Source organism: Mus musculus, chromosome 6 (genome assembly GCF_000001635.26).
Source record: "Mus musculus strain C57BL/6J chromosome 6, GRCm38.p6 C57BL/6J".
NCBI classification, from domain to species: Eukaryota; Metazoa; Chordata; class Mammalia; order Rodentia; family Muridae; genus Mus; species Mus musculus.
The window spans coordinates 149,287,189-149,306,851 of NC_000072.6; positions in this window are offsets into that span (position 1 = coordinate 149,287,189).

Sequence of the window (19,663 nt, forward strand, 5' to 3'; positions counted from 1 at the left end):
TTAGCCAGGTGAAAATCTAAATAAATATAAACTAGGGTCAGAAGTTAAATTTTGTCTAATAATTGGCAAAGGTAAAAAAAACTCTAAGACCAAGGGAAAAATCTCACTCTCAAGAATAAGACACACCCATTTGAAATCCATCTGGTTTACTGTACATAGATCCAAACCCTAGGACTTCTTTTTTTTTTTTTTTTTTTTTTTTTTTTGATGTAAAAGCATGAGGTAGTAGTTTAATGACGGAGCTCCATGCCGACACATATCTCCCACAGGAGACAGTGGTTTCGACCCCGAGGCTTGGAAGCTAGGGGTATTTATAGAAAAGGGGTGGGGCTGGGGGAGGAATTGGCGCAGTTTCACATGATTGGTCCATTAAAACATCAACAGACTGTCAGAAGGGCGGGAGATAGGGAGGTACCAGGCCAGTCAGGACTTGTAACGAAGGGCCTGCCCGGGCATGTCCTGGCCTGTTCTGCTATGTTCTCAGCCCCAGGTTTTAAAGCTCACAAACAACTCTTTGGGCTATTTGACATAAATTACATGAATCACAGGTCTCAAGTTTTATTTCCTTTCATTCCCCTCTTCTTCTACTAAGTAATTCTAATCTTAGAATTTCAGAAGTATGTGGAGAATAGAAATCATATTTTTTTTTATAAGAACAAAAACAGAATAAGAAGGGATAGTGAACAGAACTAGGCAGGGACCCTTCTAGTGAGGCTTGAGGGTCTGGGCATGATGTAGGTGTACGTGGATCAGATCTCTGGCAAGAAACCAAGGTTATTTGGCATAATCAGATCCAAACTTTCCCACCATAACAAGTACTGGATACACCATCACACCAGAAAATCAAGACACGGATCTAAAGTCACTTCTTATGATGATGATGGAAGACCTTAAGAAGGAAATACAGGAAAACACAGGTAAACAGCTAGAAGCTGCCGCAGTCTCCGACCTGTGGAAACACGAATGACACAGACAACAAGAGGGGTTCACACAGCTTCCGCTTTACTTGCAGCTCCTTTTACTTAGGGCAGGGGCTATATTTATACAGTAGTGGCAACTGATCTCATCTCGCTCCACAACAACTCATCCAACCAGAATCACACATGCTCCAGGCACGAGCTCAGGTCGGTCACAGATAGGATCACAGATCCAGACCACGAGGAATAATCTAACTTGGCAGGCAGCTTACGCATGCAGTTTCACTGCGCATGTTCGGGCAAGGCAGTAAACATGTGGGTTTCATGGGGCCTGGCAATGGGCCAGGGCACCATCTTGGCACATGTGGCCACACCCGCTTCCCGCAGAAGCCTTTAAAGAGGAAACACAAAAAATGCCTTAGAGAGTTATAGGAAAACAGTACCAAACAAGACATGGAAGTGAACAAAACCATGCAGGATTTAAAAAGGGAAATAGAAACAATAAAGAAAACCCAAAGGGAGACAACTCTGGAGATAGAAACCCTAGGAAAAAAATCAGGAACCATAGATGCAAAAATCAGCAATAGAATACAAGAGATGGAAGAGAGAATTTCAGGTGCAGAAGATTCCATAGGGAACATGGACACAACAATCAAAGAAAATGCAAAATGCAAAAAGATCCTAACTCAAAACATCCAAGAAAGCCAGGACACAATGAGAAGACCAAACCTGGAGATAACAGGACTAGATGAGAATGAAGATTTTCAACTTAAAGGGCCAGCAAACATCTTCAACAAAATTATAGAAGAAAACTTCCCAAACCTAAAGAAAGATGCCCATGAACATACAAGAAGCCTACAGAACTCCAAATAGACTGGACCAGAAAAGAAATTCCTCCCGACACATAATAATCAGAACAACAAATGCACTAAATAAAGACAAAATATTAAAAGCAGCAAGGGAAAAAGGTCAAGTAACATATAAAGGCAGGCCTATTAGAATTACTCCAGACTTCTCACCAGATACTATGAAAGCCAGAAGATCCTGGACAGATGTTATACAGACACTAAGAGAACACAAATGCCAGCCCAGGCTGCCATACCCAGGCAAACTCTCAATTACCATAGATGGAGAAAACAGAGTATTCCATGACAAAACCAAATTCACACAATATCTTTCCACGAATCCAGCCCTTCAAAGGATAATAACAGAAAAAAACCAATACAAGGATGGAAACTATGCCCTAGAAAAAGCAAGAAAATAATCCTTCAACAAACCTAAAATAAGACTGCCACAAGAAAAGAATGCCAACTCTAACAACAAAAATAATGGGAAGCAACAATTACTTTTCCTTAATATCCCTTAATATTAATGCACTCAATTCCCCAATAAAAAGTCATAGACTAACAGACTGGCTACACAAACAGGACCCAACATTTTGCTGCTTACAGGAAACCCATCTCAGGAAAAAAGACATACACTACCTCAGAGTGAAAGGCTGGAAAACAATTTTCCAAGCAAACAGTCTGAAGAAACAAGCTGAAGTATCCATTCTAATATCGAATAAAATGGACTTCCAACCCAAAGTTATCAAAAAAGACAAGGAGGGGCACTTCATACTCATCAAAGGTAAAATCTTCCAAGAGGAACTCTCAATTCTGAATATCTATGCTCCAAATGCAAGGGCAGCCACGTTCATTAAAGAAACTTTAGTAAAGCTCAAAGCATACACTGCACCTCACACAATAATAGTGGGAGACTTCAACACCCCACTTTCACCAATAGACAGATCGTGGAAACAGAAACTAAACAGAGACACAGTGAAACTAGCAGAAGTTATAAAACAAATGGATTTAACAGATATCTACAGAACATTTTATCCTAAAACAAAAGGATATACCTTCTTCTCAGCACCTCATGGTACCTTCTCCAAAACTGACCATATAATTGGTCACAAGACAGTCCTCAACAGATACAAAAATATTGAAATTGTCCCAAGGATCCTATCAGATCACCATGGACTAAGGGTGATCTTCAATAACAACATAAATAATAGAAAGCCAACATTCATGTGGAAACTGAACAACACTCTCCTCAATGATATCTTGGTCAAGGAAGGAATAAAGAAAGAAATTAAAGACTTTTTAGAGTTCAGTGAAAATGAAGCCACAACATACCCAAACTTATGGGACACAATGAAAGCATTTCTAAGAAGAAAACTCATAGCTCTGAGTGCCTTCAAAAAGAAACTAGAGAGAGCACACACTAGCAGCTTGACAGCACACCTAAAAGCTCTAGAACAAAAGAAAGCAAATTCACCCAAGAGGAATAGACAGCAGGAAATAATAAAACTCGGGCAAAATCAACCAAGTGGAAACAAGAAGAACTATTCAAAGAATCAACCAAACGAGGAGCTGGTTCTTTGAGAAAATTGACAAGAAAGACAAACCCTTAGCCAGATTTATGAGAGAGCACAGGGACAGCATCCTAATTAACAAAATCATAAATGAAAAGGGAGACATAACAACAGATCCTGAAGAAATCCAAAACACCATCAGATCCTTCTACAAAAGGCTATACTCAACAAAACAGGAAAACCTGGATGAAATGGACAAATTTCTAAACAAATACCAGGTACCAAAGTTAAATCAGGATCAGATTAATGACCTAAACAGTCCTATATCCCCTGAAGAAATAGAAGTAGTCATCAATAGTCTCCCAACCAAAAAAAGCCCAGGACCAGATGGGTTTAGTGCAGAGTTCTATCAGACCTTCAAAGAAGATCTAATTCCAGTTCTTCTCAAACTATTCCACAAAATAGAAACAGAAAGTACTCTACCCAATTCATTCTATGAAGCCACAATTACTCTGATACCTAAACCACAGAAAGACCAACACAGATAGAGAACTCCAGACCAATTTCCCTTATGAATATCAATGCAAAAATACTCAATAAAATTCTCGCTAACCGAATCCAAGAACACATCAAAACAATCATCCATCCTGACCAAGTAGGTCTCATTCCAGAGATGCAGGGATGGCTTAATATACAGAAAGCCATCAACGAAATCCACTATATGAACAAACTCAAAGACAAAAACCACATGGTCATCTCATTAAATGCTGAGAAATCATTTGACAAAATTCAACACCCATTCATGATAAAAGTCTTGGAAAGATCATGAATTCAAGCCCCATACCTAAACACGATAAAAGCAATCTACAGCAAACCAGTAGCCAACATCAAACTAAATGGAGAGAAACTTGAAGCAATCCCACTAAAATCAGGGACTAGACAAGGCTGCCCACTTTCTCCCTACCTATTCAATATAGTACTTGAAGTCATAGCCAGAGCAATTCGACAGTAAAAGGAGATCAAGGGGCTACAAATTGGAAAGGAAGAAGTCAAAATATCACTATTTGCAGATGATATGGTAGTATATATAAGTGACCCTAAAAATTCCACCAGAGAACTCCTAAAGCTGATAAACAGCTTCAGTGAAGTACCTGGATATAAAATTAACTCAAAAAAGTCAATGGCCTTTCTCTACACAAAGAATAAACAGGCTGAGAAAGAAATTAGGGAAACAACACCCTTCACAATAGTCACAAATAATATAAAATACCTTGGTGTGACTCTAACTAATAAAGTGAAAGACCTGTATTATAAGAACTTCAAAGTTCTGAAGAAAGAAATCAAAGAAGATCTCAGAAGATGGAAAGATCTCCCATGCTCATGGATTGGCAGGATCAATATAGTAAAAATGGCTATCTTGCCAAAAGCAATCTACAGATTCAATGCAATCCCCATCAAAATTCCAACTCAATTCTTCAACGAATTAGAAAAGGCAATTTGCAAATTCATCTGGAATAACAAAAAACCTAGGATAGCAAAAACTCTTCTCAAGGATAAAAGAACCTCTGGTGGAATCACCATGCCTGACCTAAAGCTGTACTACAGAGCAATTGTGATAAAAACTGCATGGTACTGGTATAGCAACAGACAAGTAGACCAATGGAATAGAATTGAAGATCCAGAAATGAACCCACACACCTATGGTCACTTGATCTTTGGCAAGGGAGCTAAAACCATCCAGTAGAAAAAAGACAGCATTTTCAACAAATGGTGTTGGCACAACTGGCAGTTATCATATAGAAGAATTCGAATAGATCCAGTCTTATCTCTTGTACTAAGGTCAAAACTAAGTGGATCAAGGAACTCCACATAAAAATCAGAGACGCTGAAACTTATAGAGGAGAAAGTGGGGAAAAGCCTCGAAGACATGGGCACAGGGGAAAAATTCCTGAATAGAACAGCAATGGTTTGTCCTGTAAGATCGAGAATCGACAAATGGGACCTCATAAAATTGCAAAGCTTCTGTAAGGCAAAAGACACTATCAATAAGACAAAAGGCCACCAACAGATTGGGAAAGGATCTTTACCAACCCTAAATCAGACAGGGGACTAATATCCAATATATATAAAGAACTCAAGAAGGTGAACTCCAGCAAATCAAATAACCCCATTAAAAAATGGGGCTCAGAGCTAAACAAAGAATTCTCACCTGAGGAATACCGAATAGCTGAGAAGCACCTGAAAAAATGTTCAACATCCTTAATCATCAGAGAAATTCAAATCAAAACAACCCTGAGATTCCATCTCACACCAGTCAGAATGGCTAAGATAAAAAATTCAGGTCACAACAGATGCCGGCGAGGATGTAGAGAAAGAGGTACACTCCTCCATTGTTGGTGGGATTGCAAGCTTGTACAACCACTCTGGAAATCAGTCTGGCGGTTCCTCAGAAAATTGGACATAGTACTAACGGAGGATCCTGAAATACCTCTCCTGAGCATATATCCAAATGTTCCAGCTGGTAATAAGGACACATGCTTCACTATGTTCATAGCAGCCTTATTTATAGTAGCCAGAAGCTGGAAAGAACCCAGACGCCCCTCAACAGAGGAATGTGGTACATTTACACAATGGAGTACTACTCAGCTATTAAAAAGAATGAATTTATGAAATTCCTTGGCAAATGGATGGACCTGGAGGGTATCATCCTGAGTGAGGTAACCCAATCACAAAAGAACTCACATGATATGTACTCACTGATAAGTGGATATTAACCCAGAAACTTAGAATGCCCAAGTTACAAGTTGCAAAACACATGAAACGCAAGAAGAACGAAGACCAAAGTGTGGTCACTTTGCCCCTTCTTAGAATTGGGAACAAAACACTCACGGAAGGAGTTACAGAGACAAAGTTTGGAGCTGAGACAAAAGGATGGACCATCTAGAGACTGCCGCACCCGGGGATTCATCCCATAATCAGCCTCCAAACCCAGACACCATCGCATACGCCAGCAAGATTTTGCTGAAAGCACCCTGATACAGCTCTCTGTTGTGTGGCTATGCCAGTGCCTGGCAAACACAGAAGTGGATGCTCACAGTCAGCTATTGGATGGAACACAGGGCCCCCAATGGAGGAGCTAGAGAAAGTACTCAAGGAACTAAATGGATCTGCAACACTATGGTGGAAGAATAATATGAACTAACCAGTACTTCCTGGAGTTCATGTCTCTAGCTGCATATGTAGCAGAAGATGGCCTAGTCGACCATTTTTGGGAAGAGAGGCCCCTTGGTATTGCAAACTTTATATGCCCGAGTACAGGGGAATGCCAGGGCCAAGAAGTGGGAGTGGGTGGCTAGTTGAGTGGGGGGCGGAGGCAGGGGGACTTTTGGGATTGCATTTGAAATGTAAATGGAGAAAATACCTAATTTAATATATATATAAAGAAGCGGTCTTCATCAGAGACCTGAAAGCTTCTCTCAGGGAAAGGGTAGTTAAGAGTTAAGAAGAAAGATTTGATAAAATTTTTTATTTATATAGATCAGACATGCCCCTGGTTTGTCATTGATTGGCCAGAGATCCACTATAAAAAATGGCAAAGATTAGGTAGAGAATTAAATGAAAAATTGATCAGTCAGTGCCCCATGCTGTCTCTGCAACTGTTTTCTCTTACTGGGGACTCATTCATGATGTAGTGGAAGGCGCAACTGAAGATCCTGATAAACAGCAACTTTTGTAGGTCACTGAATATATTGTCTCTGTCCCTTGTCTCAGGCGGCCTCAGTGACCTCTCTTTCCTCCAAAAGGAATCCTTCAAAACCTTTCTTAGTCATTATAGACATATCTGAGGCCCCGGCACCCAATCCCTCAGCTTCTCTTTAACCTCCCCTCCCGATGGGCCCATCCCCTTCTGATATGCCATTAACTAATCCGGTCTTTAGGAGACCCCCAGTCAAAGAGCCCTTAGATCCGGGGGACACGGCCACTTTAGAGGAAGAGGTGTCTCATTACCATAATCCCGACTGGCCACCATCTGTTTCAGCCCCTTCACATGTCCCCCCTCCCTATGTGCCACAAATTTGCACACCCACCTTTCTGCCTCCATCCTTGCCTGACACAATTTGTGGGGAACACATATAGAGTCAACTTTGGCTGACTTCTTGCTTATGATTAATCATGAATAAGTCTGCTGACATCTCTGTTTTTAGGTAAAGCATGTGTTATATCCTGCCAAGTTCCTCCACTTATGCATATATCCTTGAGAGACTGTCCAAGTCTCAAGGAAATGGCCTTGGTCAAACATAGATACCTTGTACCATAAGCTTGCCATGTAAGCATTTGTGATCATTGTTTAAATTCCATGGAATTGGTCATGTTTTGTGTTGCTTGTCTTTAAAAGACACTGAGAGAACAAACTCAGAGCACAGTACTTACTGTTAGCCTTCCCAACTTCTAATTTCTCTGATTCTTCTTTCAAATCCTCACTCCCCCAGTTGTGGATTACCCATTGTCTAACTGGCAGGCTCAGGCACCAGTTGGTCCCCAGAACCTGTGCTAAAGATTGAATTACCTGAGAGATGAAGGCTGGTACATTGTCAGACCCAAGTCATGTGGGCAAACCATACTTAGGTATAATGTCTTCCAGAAGCATCTTTGCTATTATACTGGCAGTCTCCTTCGTTGTAGGGTAGGCTTCTACCAATTCTGGAAAGGTATTTATAAAAACTAGCAGATATTTTGTAACCATATATGCCTGGTTTTACCTCTGTGTAGTCTATTTCCCAGTTGGCTCCTGGTGGTTGGCTTCTGATTCTGGTTTCTGAAATTTTGATTGGTGTCAGAGGGGTTCATTGGCCTGACAGGTAGGGAAATTTGAGATTACCTAGTCTATTAATTGACCCATATTAAATATTTTGTATCACACCTCTCAGAACATTTCCTTTAGTTTTTAGTGACCCAGGTGTAACACTTGATGAATCTGATAGGTGGGTTGTTTAGCAAACTCCTAGGTAAGTTGGGACAGCCCTTTGCAGTGTGTAGCCATCTATTTCAATCCCTTGACATTTGGCCTGATCCTACTTGTCCTCTGCAGTATATTCAGGGATTGCTGGGAGAACTGTGGATGGTAACGCTACCAGAATGTTGGCAGTGAATGCTTGTTTGGCCTTCCATGCTACTTTATCAGCTTGTCTGTTCCCTTGAGCTTTATTTGATATTCTTTTTTGATGCCCAGAGAAATAGATTATGGCCACTTTGAAATTAGGCCATAATGTCTCCAGTAAAGCAAGTATTTCTTCCTTATTTTTGATGATCTTTTCTTCAGCAGTCGATAATCTTCTCTCTTGTTATATGGGCCCATGTACATGGGCAAAGCTATATCTGTTGTCAGTTTAAATGCTGGTTATAGTCCCCTCTGCCAATTTCAAAGCCTAAGTTAAAGCTGTCAACTCAGCCTTTTTGGCTGATATTTCTGGCAGCACAGCAGTTGTCCAAACAACAGAATCCCAATCCACCACCTCTCCTGCATACTTGGTTCTGTTCTTGATGAAGCTACTCCCATTGGTGAAGTAGTTGCTCTTCTGTATCTGGCTTTGGTTTAAAAAGCATGAACATTTTTCCTCCATTCAGAGATCTGAACATACAGATTGAATGGAGATATTTTAGCATGATGAGAAGCACATTTTTGTCTATGTCTCGAAGACAGAGGAAATTTAAAATCTTGAGCTTGTGACAGAAATAGTAGCGTGTTATCAGTTTAACATAATTCCATTGATATGGCAGGATTTTCCCTGTCCAATTAATTTAAATATTAGTCCAGCAGGAGGCCTATGACTGGACAGGGAAAAGGGAGGCAGAGCTAAGACAGAGAGATGGAGCCGGAGGAGACCAGAAGGAGGAGGAAGAAAGTTGGAGCAAAAGGGGGATGATTCAGATTCCACGTGGCTGTAAATAGCCACAGGTAGCTATAAATATCATAAAGGACAGAATAATTGGAATAACTTGTCTATTCTAGGTGGGCAGCTTGTATCATTGTCTATTGGCTCTGAAATTATTGTGTGGTAATCTTGTGAATTGAGAATTTATAGCCGGGTGTGGTGGTGCACGCCTTTAATCCCAGTACTTGGGAGGCAGAGGCTGGCGAATTTCTGAGTTCAAGGCCGGCCTGGTCTACAAAGTGAGTTCCAGGACAGCCAGGGCTATTCAGAGAAACCCTATCTCAAAATAAATAAATAAATAAAAATTAAAATTAAGAGAGAGAGAGAGAGAGAGAGAATTTATTGATATGTAAATTTGACTGATTAATTATAAGCTTCTAGAGTTTTAATTTACTGGGTTAAGGGGTGTGGGAAGCCATTGCAGAGTGGCAGTTACAGATTGGCAGTTACAGAGTGGCAGTTACAGAGTGGCAGTTGGCTACTGCTGGCCACCACACATACATAGGCAGTAAAGGCTCTTTTGCCAAGATGAGGTTTTGAGAATTGACCAAAGTTAACCAATCAGATGAGAGACAAGTTAACCAATCAGATGAGAGAGAAGTTAACCAATCAGATGAGAGACAAGTTAACCAATCTGATGAGAGAGAATGCCTCTCCTAGGCCTATATAAGCAGCACCAGTTCTGGGCTTGGGGTCACTTCGCCTCTGCAATCAAGCTCTCCCAATAAACGTGTGCGGAAGGATCCTGTTCCAGCCAGTCGAGTGAGCACAAGAAAGGGGAACTGTGACAACTAGCCACTGGAGGTAAATGGCTGAGAAGGTACAGGTAGCACTGAGACGGGCAACCCTCAGCTGGGAGGACCACGATCAGTTGCTGCTGGGGCTATATAAAGACAATGGTGGCAAGACTGCCACCAGGCAGAGACTAGCTGGGTGTAGAGTGGGAACTTGCCTTTCTTTTTAATATTTTCCACAACACATTGGTCAATATTAAAACTCCAAACCTTCAAAATAGCAGGGTAAGAAATCTGAAACATTTTTCTTACCTTAGATTGCTTTCTTATACCTTTATAACCTGCATTTACATACCTTCAAACACCAAGGTTCATATCCTCAGACACTTTTTTCAGACCTTAAGAACTTACTTAAGCTCACACATTTTTCATCTAACCATTTGCCAGAGATATGAGTAGCTATTACTGAGAGCAGTCATTGCAAAGTAAATTCCTTTAAATCCTTTTGTTTTGTTTTTCCCTTTGTTCTCTATCATAGTCAGGTGGCCCTCCAAATGCAGGACAGATTTTGGAGAAAACCTTTAAACAAATATGTTTGGGTCTAGAGGAGAGGGGGCTGTAACCCAACTCCAGAACCAGCTTCCAAATAGAAAGGAACAGCATAAACCAACCTTAATATTATTTATACTCAAAGACATTTGAATTCTTGCTAAATATAATCCAGAATCCAGTAACCAGAAAGCCCAGAGATAAATTCTGAATACTGGCCATCAAAGCAGCCAAAGCAGGTGGCATTGGCATTAATGGTAGTGACTGGTCCAGCAGCATCAGACAAAGCAGAAACAAAACCAATAAACAGAGAACCCAGAAAGCTCACACACCCAGAAACCAAACATGTGATGGCTACCATCATTTATACATTCAACTGAGTTTGACCCATTTCCATCTCGAGTCCCATGTTTGCCACAAGAAAACACAACTTATGTCCAGAAAACAAGGGCACATCAGAAATCACAGACCCATCTCCACACCCAAAACAGACAGATAAAATTTTCCAAACAACAAGAGCCAGGTGGGTGGGAGACATATCACCATTTTGCTTTCGATAAGAGTAAAAGGGTTTTGTAGTTGGATAAGATGGGATGACATTTGGTCACAGAGGGCTTTTGAGTGCTCCATACTCAGGGATGTACTTGGGAGGTTGGTGTAGTAGCTATTCCTGGTTGTCAACTTGACTATATCTGAAATGAACTACAATCCAGAATTGGAAGGCTCACCAGTGATCCTAATCTGGAGGCTGGGGGATACAAGTTTCAGACCTGGATCTTGGTATGGAGATCTTGAGGCATAGTTGCTATGAATTACAGAAGATTAAGTCAGGGAGATCTCTGAGTTCGAGGCCATCTAGGATTAAAGGTGTGGTGGCACACACCTTTAATCTGGGCTACACCTTCTGCTGGAGACGTAAATAAGGACATTGAAAGAAGACTCTCCTTGGCCTGCTTGCTACTGACCATTTTTGGGAGTTGGACTGCAGACTCTAAGTCATCAATAAATTCCTTTACTATATAGAGACTATCCATAAGTTCTGTGACTCTAGAGAACAGTTGGCAAGGAAAAAGATATGTCAGATTGTGTGATTTGGAGGAAAAAAAGGAAGGGAATGGCTGCTGATCCTGAGGTCAAGCTGATGGGGAAAGTAAAACAAATAAAGGCTCCTGCTTTGGCCTGGAGGTCCATCCCCAGCAAGATGATGGTACAGGTTCGTACCACTAGGAAGAAGTAAGTAAGAGAGATACCCTTAAAGAAACAAATAAGTGGTAGAGTTTGGTAAAGTTGATAGGGATGTCTTTACCATATGTCCTTACATACATCCTTATACAACATAGGAGGGGTAGGTCCATAAAACTCCACAAGGACTGAGTAGGTAGCCCCCCAGAAGGACAGAGGTGGGTTGCCCTGATTCTGTTATAACTACCCAGATCTCTCTGTCAGAGATAATGATGTTTGGGCAAGGGAGCCTATGTCCTCTCAGTTACCCATGGCCATGCCTAAGAGGGTAGCTAGAGGGCAATCTGGGCTCCTGGGCCTGGTATGCCTACACTGTGAGTGGCATGGGGGCAGTCAACGTCCAATGTCCCTCTTGATGTCATTTTAGACATTATGGTGGTCTGAATGAAAATAACCCCATAGACTCACAGAAGTGGCATTATTAGAGGTGTGGCCTTGGAGTAGATGTGACCTTGTTAGAGGGAATGTGTTACTGGGGGTGGATTTTGAGGTTTCAGATGTTCAGTCACTCTCATTTCTCAGCTACCTTTCTAGCACCATATCTGCCTACATGCCATCATGTGTCACACCATGATAATTGACAAAACTTCTTAACTAAAAGCCAGCCACAAACAATTACATATTTCTTTATAAAAGTTGTATGGTCATGGTGTCTCTTCACAGCAATTGAAACCCTAAGTAAGAAAGACATAGTAAAGGTGGTTTGTAAAAGTAACTTTTATTCACTAAATGTAATGGTCTTAGAGGCTTACTGCTGAATAAGCTCATCCTTTCAAGCTCTTTCCGAACTTTGGCTGACTGTTTAACTCAACTGTTCTGGCTCAAACTTTTCTCCATGCTGACAGATTCAAACTGGCATCAGTCAGCTTCTGACTGAATTGCTATGCTTGGCCTCAAACTAACTCTAGCAATTTGTTCTAATCTTCTGGCTCCTTCTCATTCTCTGACTCATTCTGTCTTCACCTGTGTCTAGCTTGTTCTTTCTGCAACCTGTCTCTATAAAACTGTTCTGGTAAAAACTGCCTTTGAACTCCATGAACTGAATTGCCACCAACTCAACTCCACTGCACTACCTCTCAGCTGAATTCCAACTGACTGATTCAACTGACAAACTGACTTCAACTCCACTGCTCCTCCCTGTACTCTCTTAAGTAGCCTCCCTTTCCTGTGCTGTTCTTGTGAAAGTTGAGTATATCTTATTCTGTCAAAGCGTTCTCTGATTTGTCACCTTATCTGTCCCTCAACTAGACAACATTGTTTGGGGGAAGGTGTGTACTAAGGGCATGTCTGTATTCAAACCAGAGGGATTCAAGGTGTGTGGCATGTGTGCATTCCAGCCAGAGCACGCAGACCTAGAAAATCTTTGAAAGTGGTCAGAGCAGCCATGTTGCTGGATTAAAATTCCTCTACAGTGGTTTAAAGGGGCTCAGGCCTGCCTGAGTGCAGTAACTGGGCCCAAGGTCCTCCAGCTTTGGGGGGCAAGAGAGCCTGGGCAGTTGCTATAGCCAGTTGAAAGGCCTTAGCCAACATCAGGGATTTTTGTTTGGTGGCTTTTTTAGTCTCTCCCATGGTACACCTTAAAGGCCACCTCTTTCAGCCTTCTTTTTCATTTAAGTTTGGCTCTAATGTCGGGGAAACTCTGGGAGAAGTAGGTCATGAGGTATTGTTTTCCATCAGGGTTCTTGGGATCCAGATTGCTATTGTTGGGGTTCAAGAAATGCCCCATAAACTACTCAGATACTGATGTCACTTAAACAGAGATAGTTTATTGAAAGCATACCTGGAAATGATTGGTCATGAGTTTCCTTTACTATGAAGAACACGATAACCAAGGCAACTTTTATAAAGGACAACTTTTTTTTTTTTTTTCTTTTTTTGGTTTTTCGAGACAGGGTTTCTCTGTGTAGCCCTGGCTGTCCTGGCACTCACTTTGTAGACCAGGCTGGCCTCGAACTCAGAAATCCACCTGCCTCTGCCTCCCGAGTGATGGGATTAAAGGCGTGCACCACCACGCCCGGCTTAAAGGACAACTTTTAATTGGGGCTGGTTTATAGGTTCAGAGGTTCAGTCCATTATCATCATGGCAGGAAGCCTGGCAGCATCCAGGCAGGCATTGTGCTGGAGGAACTGAAGGTTCTACATCTTGTTCTTAAGGTAAAGAGGAAAAGACTTGCTTCCAGGCAGCCAGGAGGAGGGTCTCAAAGCCTACTCCACCGTGACACACTTCCTCCAACAAGGCCACATCTACTTCAACAAGCTCACATCTCCTAATAATGCCCCTCAATGGGCCAAACATATTCAAACCACCACAGAGTGGTCACAGGAACTGAAACTACAACCCTACGCCAGAATACTACTTATCTTTTAAGCCTGAAATCTACAAACTTCTGTGTCAAATTATCCTACCAATCAGGATTTAGGGATAGGAGACTTAGGGACATGTCATTGTGGTACACTTATCCTGCTCCCATTGGTTGGGTTATTCAATTGTGGCAGGGCAACTTGCCTCGAATTCATGTCTCAACTTGCCAAACAGGATGTCAGTTTCCCAGGGAGGTCTTAAGACTTAAACTTTACTGTGATTGGTTCTTGTCTTAGTCAGGGTTTCTATTCCTGCACAAACATCATGACCAAGAAGCAAGTTGGGGAGGAAAGGGTTTATTTGGTTTACAATTCCATACTGCTGTTCATCACCAAAGGAAGTCAGGACTGGAACTCACGCAGGTCAGGAAGCAGGAGCTGATGCAGAGGCCATGGAGGGATGTTCCTTACTGGCTTGCTTCCCCTGGCTTGCTTAGCCTGCTCTCTTATAGAGCCTAAGACTACCAGTCCAGGGATGGTCCCACCCATAAGGGGCCTTTCCCCCTTGATCACTAATTGAGAAAACGCCTTACAGTTGGATCTCATGGAGGTATTTCCTCAACCGAAGCTTCTTTTTCTGTGATAACTCCATCTGTGTCAAGTTGACACAAAACTAGCCAGTACAAGTGACCCCTTGTCAATTTGACACACAAACACATCACTAGTAAGCCTCAACCCTTAATTTCTTATTCATCCCCAAGATCCAAACAACTTTAAAAGTCCCACAGTCTTTACATATTAAAAGTCAATCCCTTTAGAATGTCCAATATCTTTTAAAATCCAAAGTCTTGTTAGAATTAAAAGTCTCTTAACTGTAGGATCCACTAAAATAGTTTCTTCCTTCAAGAGGGAAAATATCAGGGCACAGTCACAATCAAAAGCAAAAATCAATCTCCAACCATCCAACGTCTGGGATCCAACTCACGATCTTTTGGGCTCCTCCACAAGCTTGGGTCACTTCTCCAGCCATGCCCTTTGTAGAACACGAGTCATCCTCTAGGCTCCAGATGCCTGTACTCCACTGCTGCTGCTCTTGGTGGTCATCTCATGGTACTGGCATCTCCAAAACACTGCATGACCCCTTCAGTCCTGGGCCGTCAATTGCAACTGAGGCTGCACCTTCACCAATGGCCTTCCAAGGCCTCTCCCTGTGCTGAGCCTCAACTGCTCTGCATGACCCCTTCATGCCTTCAAAACCAGTACCACCTGGGTGACCCTTACTCATTACCAAGTCCTGCTGCAGCAGGAGTACAACCTTGTCTATCTCTGGAACACAGCCTCATTGTACTTTCAGAAAACACTTCCCTAAGATGTCACCTCAATGATGCTGGTCTCAATCACTGCTAATTTCTTAGCTCCAGCTAACCAGCATCAGTAGTCCCAGTAATGCAAAGTTTTTGCTTTAGTAGTTCTGGTATCTTGTTAATCACAGCTGATTCTTCAGCCCCAGCTAACCAGAACCACAGAATAATCAAACTCCAAAATAGCAATGGCCCTGAAAAGTCTTTAATTTTCCCTCTGAAATTTCACAAGCCAGGACTCCATCTTCTGCACTGTTCTCAACATTATCTTCCAAGCTCCTACACAACATCTGACCGAGCTCTTAACACCAAATGGATCTTCAAGCCCAAAGTTCCAAAATCCTTCCAAAGTCCTCCCCAAAACATGGTCAGGTTGTCACAGGAATACCCCACTTCTGGTACCAATTTGTCTTAGTCAGGGTTTCTATTCCTGCACAAACATCATGACCAAGAAGCAAGTTGGGGAGGAAAGGGTTTATTTGGTTTACACTTCCATACTGCTGTTCATTACCAAGGAAGTGAGGACTGGAACTCAAGCAGGTCAGGAAGCAGGAGCTGATGCAGAGGCCATGGAGGGATATTCTTTCCTGACTTGCTTCCCCTGGCTTGCTCAGCCTGCTCTCTCATAGAGCCCAAGACTACCAGTCCAGGGATGGTTCCACCCATAAGGGGCCTTTCCCCCTTGATCACTAATTGAAAAAATGCCTTACAGTTGGATCTCATGGAGGCATTTCCTCAACTGAAGCTCCTTTTTCTGTGATAACTCCAGCTGTGTCAAGTTGACACAAAACTAGCTGGCACAGTAGCCTACAGTAAAATAGGACAAGGGTTTGGGGCAGTTTCCAAGATCACCAAAGCATAGAACATAACAGAATGTACAATCAACTCAAGCATGAGAAAGTTTCCTAACAACATTACATAAGACAGTTTCCTCATAACAGCATAAGATGGCTGGCTGCAGACATAAGACAAAATGGCTACAGTAATAACAGATGGCAGCAGTTTCCCAGGCCTTAACAGCATATTAGAAAAGAGCCTTTATAAAAGGGCCTAGGGTTTTTATGATTTGTCCTGGAGGACTTCTTGTATTTTTTCATAATTTACTGTTTTAATCATAGCCTTAGGGAGACCAGCCAAGTGGAAAGTTATAAATTGATCCCTAATACCCATACTACCTCCCAGAGTATTGTAGGTCCTTCCAAGGGGACTAAGGGAGTGGTTCTGATATCTAGGTCAGGAATCTGTATGTGAAAATTGAAGGTCCTGTTCCCTGATTGGTTCAATAAAGATGCTAGCAATGAGCTGGGCTGAACAGGAGGGACTTCCAGTTTTCCTGCAGGCAGGCCAGCAGATGCAGGAAGCATTTGCTATGCTTCAGAGGAAAAAAAAGCCACCAGCCATGTGAGATCTAGGGTGGAGTGGCCATTAGGAACAAAACTAAAGCTGAGGGCAGATTTAGCGTGTTGAACTAGGAGTGAAAAGGGTGCAATATCCAAGGAAGGCTTAGAAGAACCCAGCCATTGAGCGAAAGCATATAAAAAATAAGCTAATGCATGTGTGACTTTCATCTGTGGATCTGAGGGAACCTGGGTGGAGCTTGTAGTGAGGTCAGCCCAGAGCTCAAAGCAGGTAGTAAAAAAAACTACATTCCAGGGCTGGCAAAATGGCTCAGCAGGTAAGAGAACTGACTGCTCTACTGAAGGTTCTGAGTTCAAATCCCAGCAACCACATGGTGGCTCAAAACCATCCCTAATGAGACCTGATGCCCTCTTCTGGTGTATCTGAAGTCAGCTACAGTGTACTTATTTATAATAATAAATCTTTGGTCTGGAGTGAGCGGGGCCAACCAGAGCAAACAGGGTTGATCAGGGTTAATTGGAGCAAGCAGAGGTCCTAAAAAAATTCAATTCCCAACAACTACATAAAGCTACAGTGTACTCATATACATAAAATAAAATAAAATAAAATAAATCTTAAAAAAAAACAAAAAAATACATTCTGGAGGGGTGGGGGAGGTGAACTGCCTCAGCCCTGATTGGGTGAACAGCATTAGTTTGATGAATTTCATTTGCATATGCCCTAGGCTGGTAGCTGGCTTGCCTTTGAAAAGAAAGTTGTTGGTGAGAATGGCTTAAATGTCATGGAAAATGAGGTTCTAAGATTGGATGATATATTGGAACAGTGTAAGATCACCACCTCTTCCCCCCCACCACCTTTTTTTAGAGAGAGAGAGAGGGGAGAGAGAGAGAGAGAGATCAGTAAGAAAATGCCTGTCCGCCGGGAGTGGTGGCGCACGCCTTTAATCCCAGCACTCGGGAGGCAGAGGCAGGCGGATTTCTGAGTTCGAGGCCAGCCTGGTCTACAAAGAGAGTTCCAGGACAGCCAGAGCTCTAAAGAGAAACCCTGTCTTGAAAAACCAAAAAAAAAAAAAAAAAGAAAAAAAAGAAAGTGCCTGTCCCAGCAACCTCCTGCAAAGGGAAAACTGAGGCTGGGTTAGGCCAGGTAGAGGGAGGCTGAGGGTGGAAGTAGCAGAAGGATTGAAGTTTGTCCGTGGGCTAAAAGTGGGTGCCAGAGAGCAATGATTAGGGTGGCCTGTGTCTGGAGAGGGAGGAGGGGCTGGAGGGAGAAAAGGAGCTGAGGGTTGAGGTCAAATATGATTGCAAAAGTGAATAATTTTGGGACCCTTCAGTTGGGTGCCAAGTAGAGAGGCTGGAGGTTTTCTAAGAGGTATCTCAAGGGGTAACAAGAAGGTATAGATGATACAATTCCCACAGCTGAAGGTGGTGTCGAAGCAGCTATAGGTGGTGGTGTCCTCAGGGAGGATCAAGTCATTCAGTGGGTTGTCACAGCACTCAACAGGGTCAAGTCTTAAGAGCCTGAGGAAACTCAGCACCTGGTACCAGGGCTTTTGATGGGGCCGGAAGTCTCTACAGAAGGCAATGAACTGAACTCAGGAAAGAGGTCTCATCCATGAGAAAATAACTGGGAGCAGGATCTCATAGTATCATGAAATCTATGGGGGCATAGAGAAGTTATGGGATTACAGGCAGTTCTTTAAGGGGAGGGAAGAGGGGTGGGGCATGAAAGGCTCACAATAATCCTATCAGGCCTAAGGAAGCTGTAGAATTTCATCTCTGAGGTTGTATATGTGTGTGTGGTAGTGGGGGAAGTGTCGGTTAAGAGGGTCAGCAGTAGTCATAAAGACCTTTGTTGGGGATATCCTTACTTCCAAGAGTACCAGAGGAATGCCAGACACTCAATGGTCATTTCCTCTGACTTAGGGGAAACTTACCAAATGACCCCTGGTGGATGAGGTGCTGACAGAGTGATAGGTGAGTCAAATGGTGCATCTTTCGTATGGTCTGAAGATGAGCGCGCAGGGTCCTAGGGTGGCTCACACCCTGAGAGGGAGCACAGGCACCAGGAGAGCCTATGACACCAATGTAAGGGCTTTTCTGGAACAAGAGCATCTTGGCAGTCCAAAGGCAATGAATACCACAAATTCACCCCATGGAACAAACCTCACACAAGAGATTTATTCGGGGAGAAAAACAGCATGGTGACTGTTTCTGAACAAGAAGAGAAACAGCAGTGTTGGACTGAGGGGAAGGCTTTTATACTTTGGAGCATACTCAGAAAGTATATTAAGATAGAAACATTGTTTGGCGGTTAAGAAGGAGTAACAGGGGATTGGGAATTTCCAAGTCTCTGAGCTTGTGGTCAAACCAGGGGCAGGTGGTTTTTCCTTTGGCTTACTTCTTGGGCTTGGGGTCAAGTCAGGGTTAAGATGTTCTTTCCCTGTCTTTTACCCTACAGTTATATCTCTGGCTAGTGGGCTACACTGTGTTGCAGCAGCTGGTCCAAAAGAGGTATATGTGTTTAATTCATTTGGCTAACACATAATTTTGTAGAGTTGAAGAGACAAAAAGCAGCCAGCATACCACCACCACCACCCCCACCCCCCCACCCACCCCGCCTTGAAAGCCTGGGTGCTGAAAATTAATGTCCTTGAAGTGATAAGATCCATTGCCCCAAGCTATAGCAAAGACAACCAAGCAGTGGAAAAGAGACGTAACAGCTTTGGCCAGCTTGTAACAACAGGAAAGAATGCATTGGTCACTGATAACAGGGCAAGTTATTCCTTCCCAGGTCAAAGAGGTCCTTTTCCAGTTGTATGGTTTCCTCCTTGCAGTTTGACAAACATTATCAGTTTGAAGGATAACATTCCTTAACCCCTTTACCCAATTATGTAACACCAAGACTTCAAAGC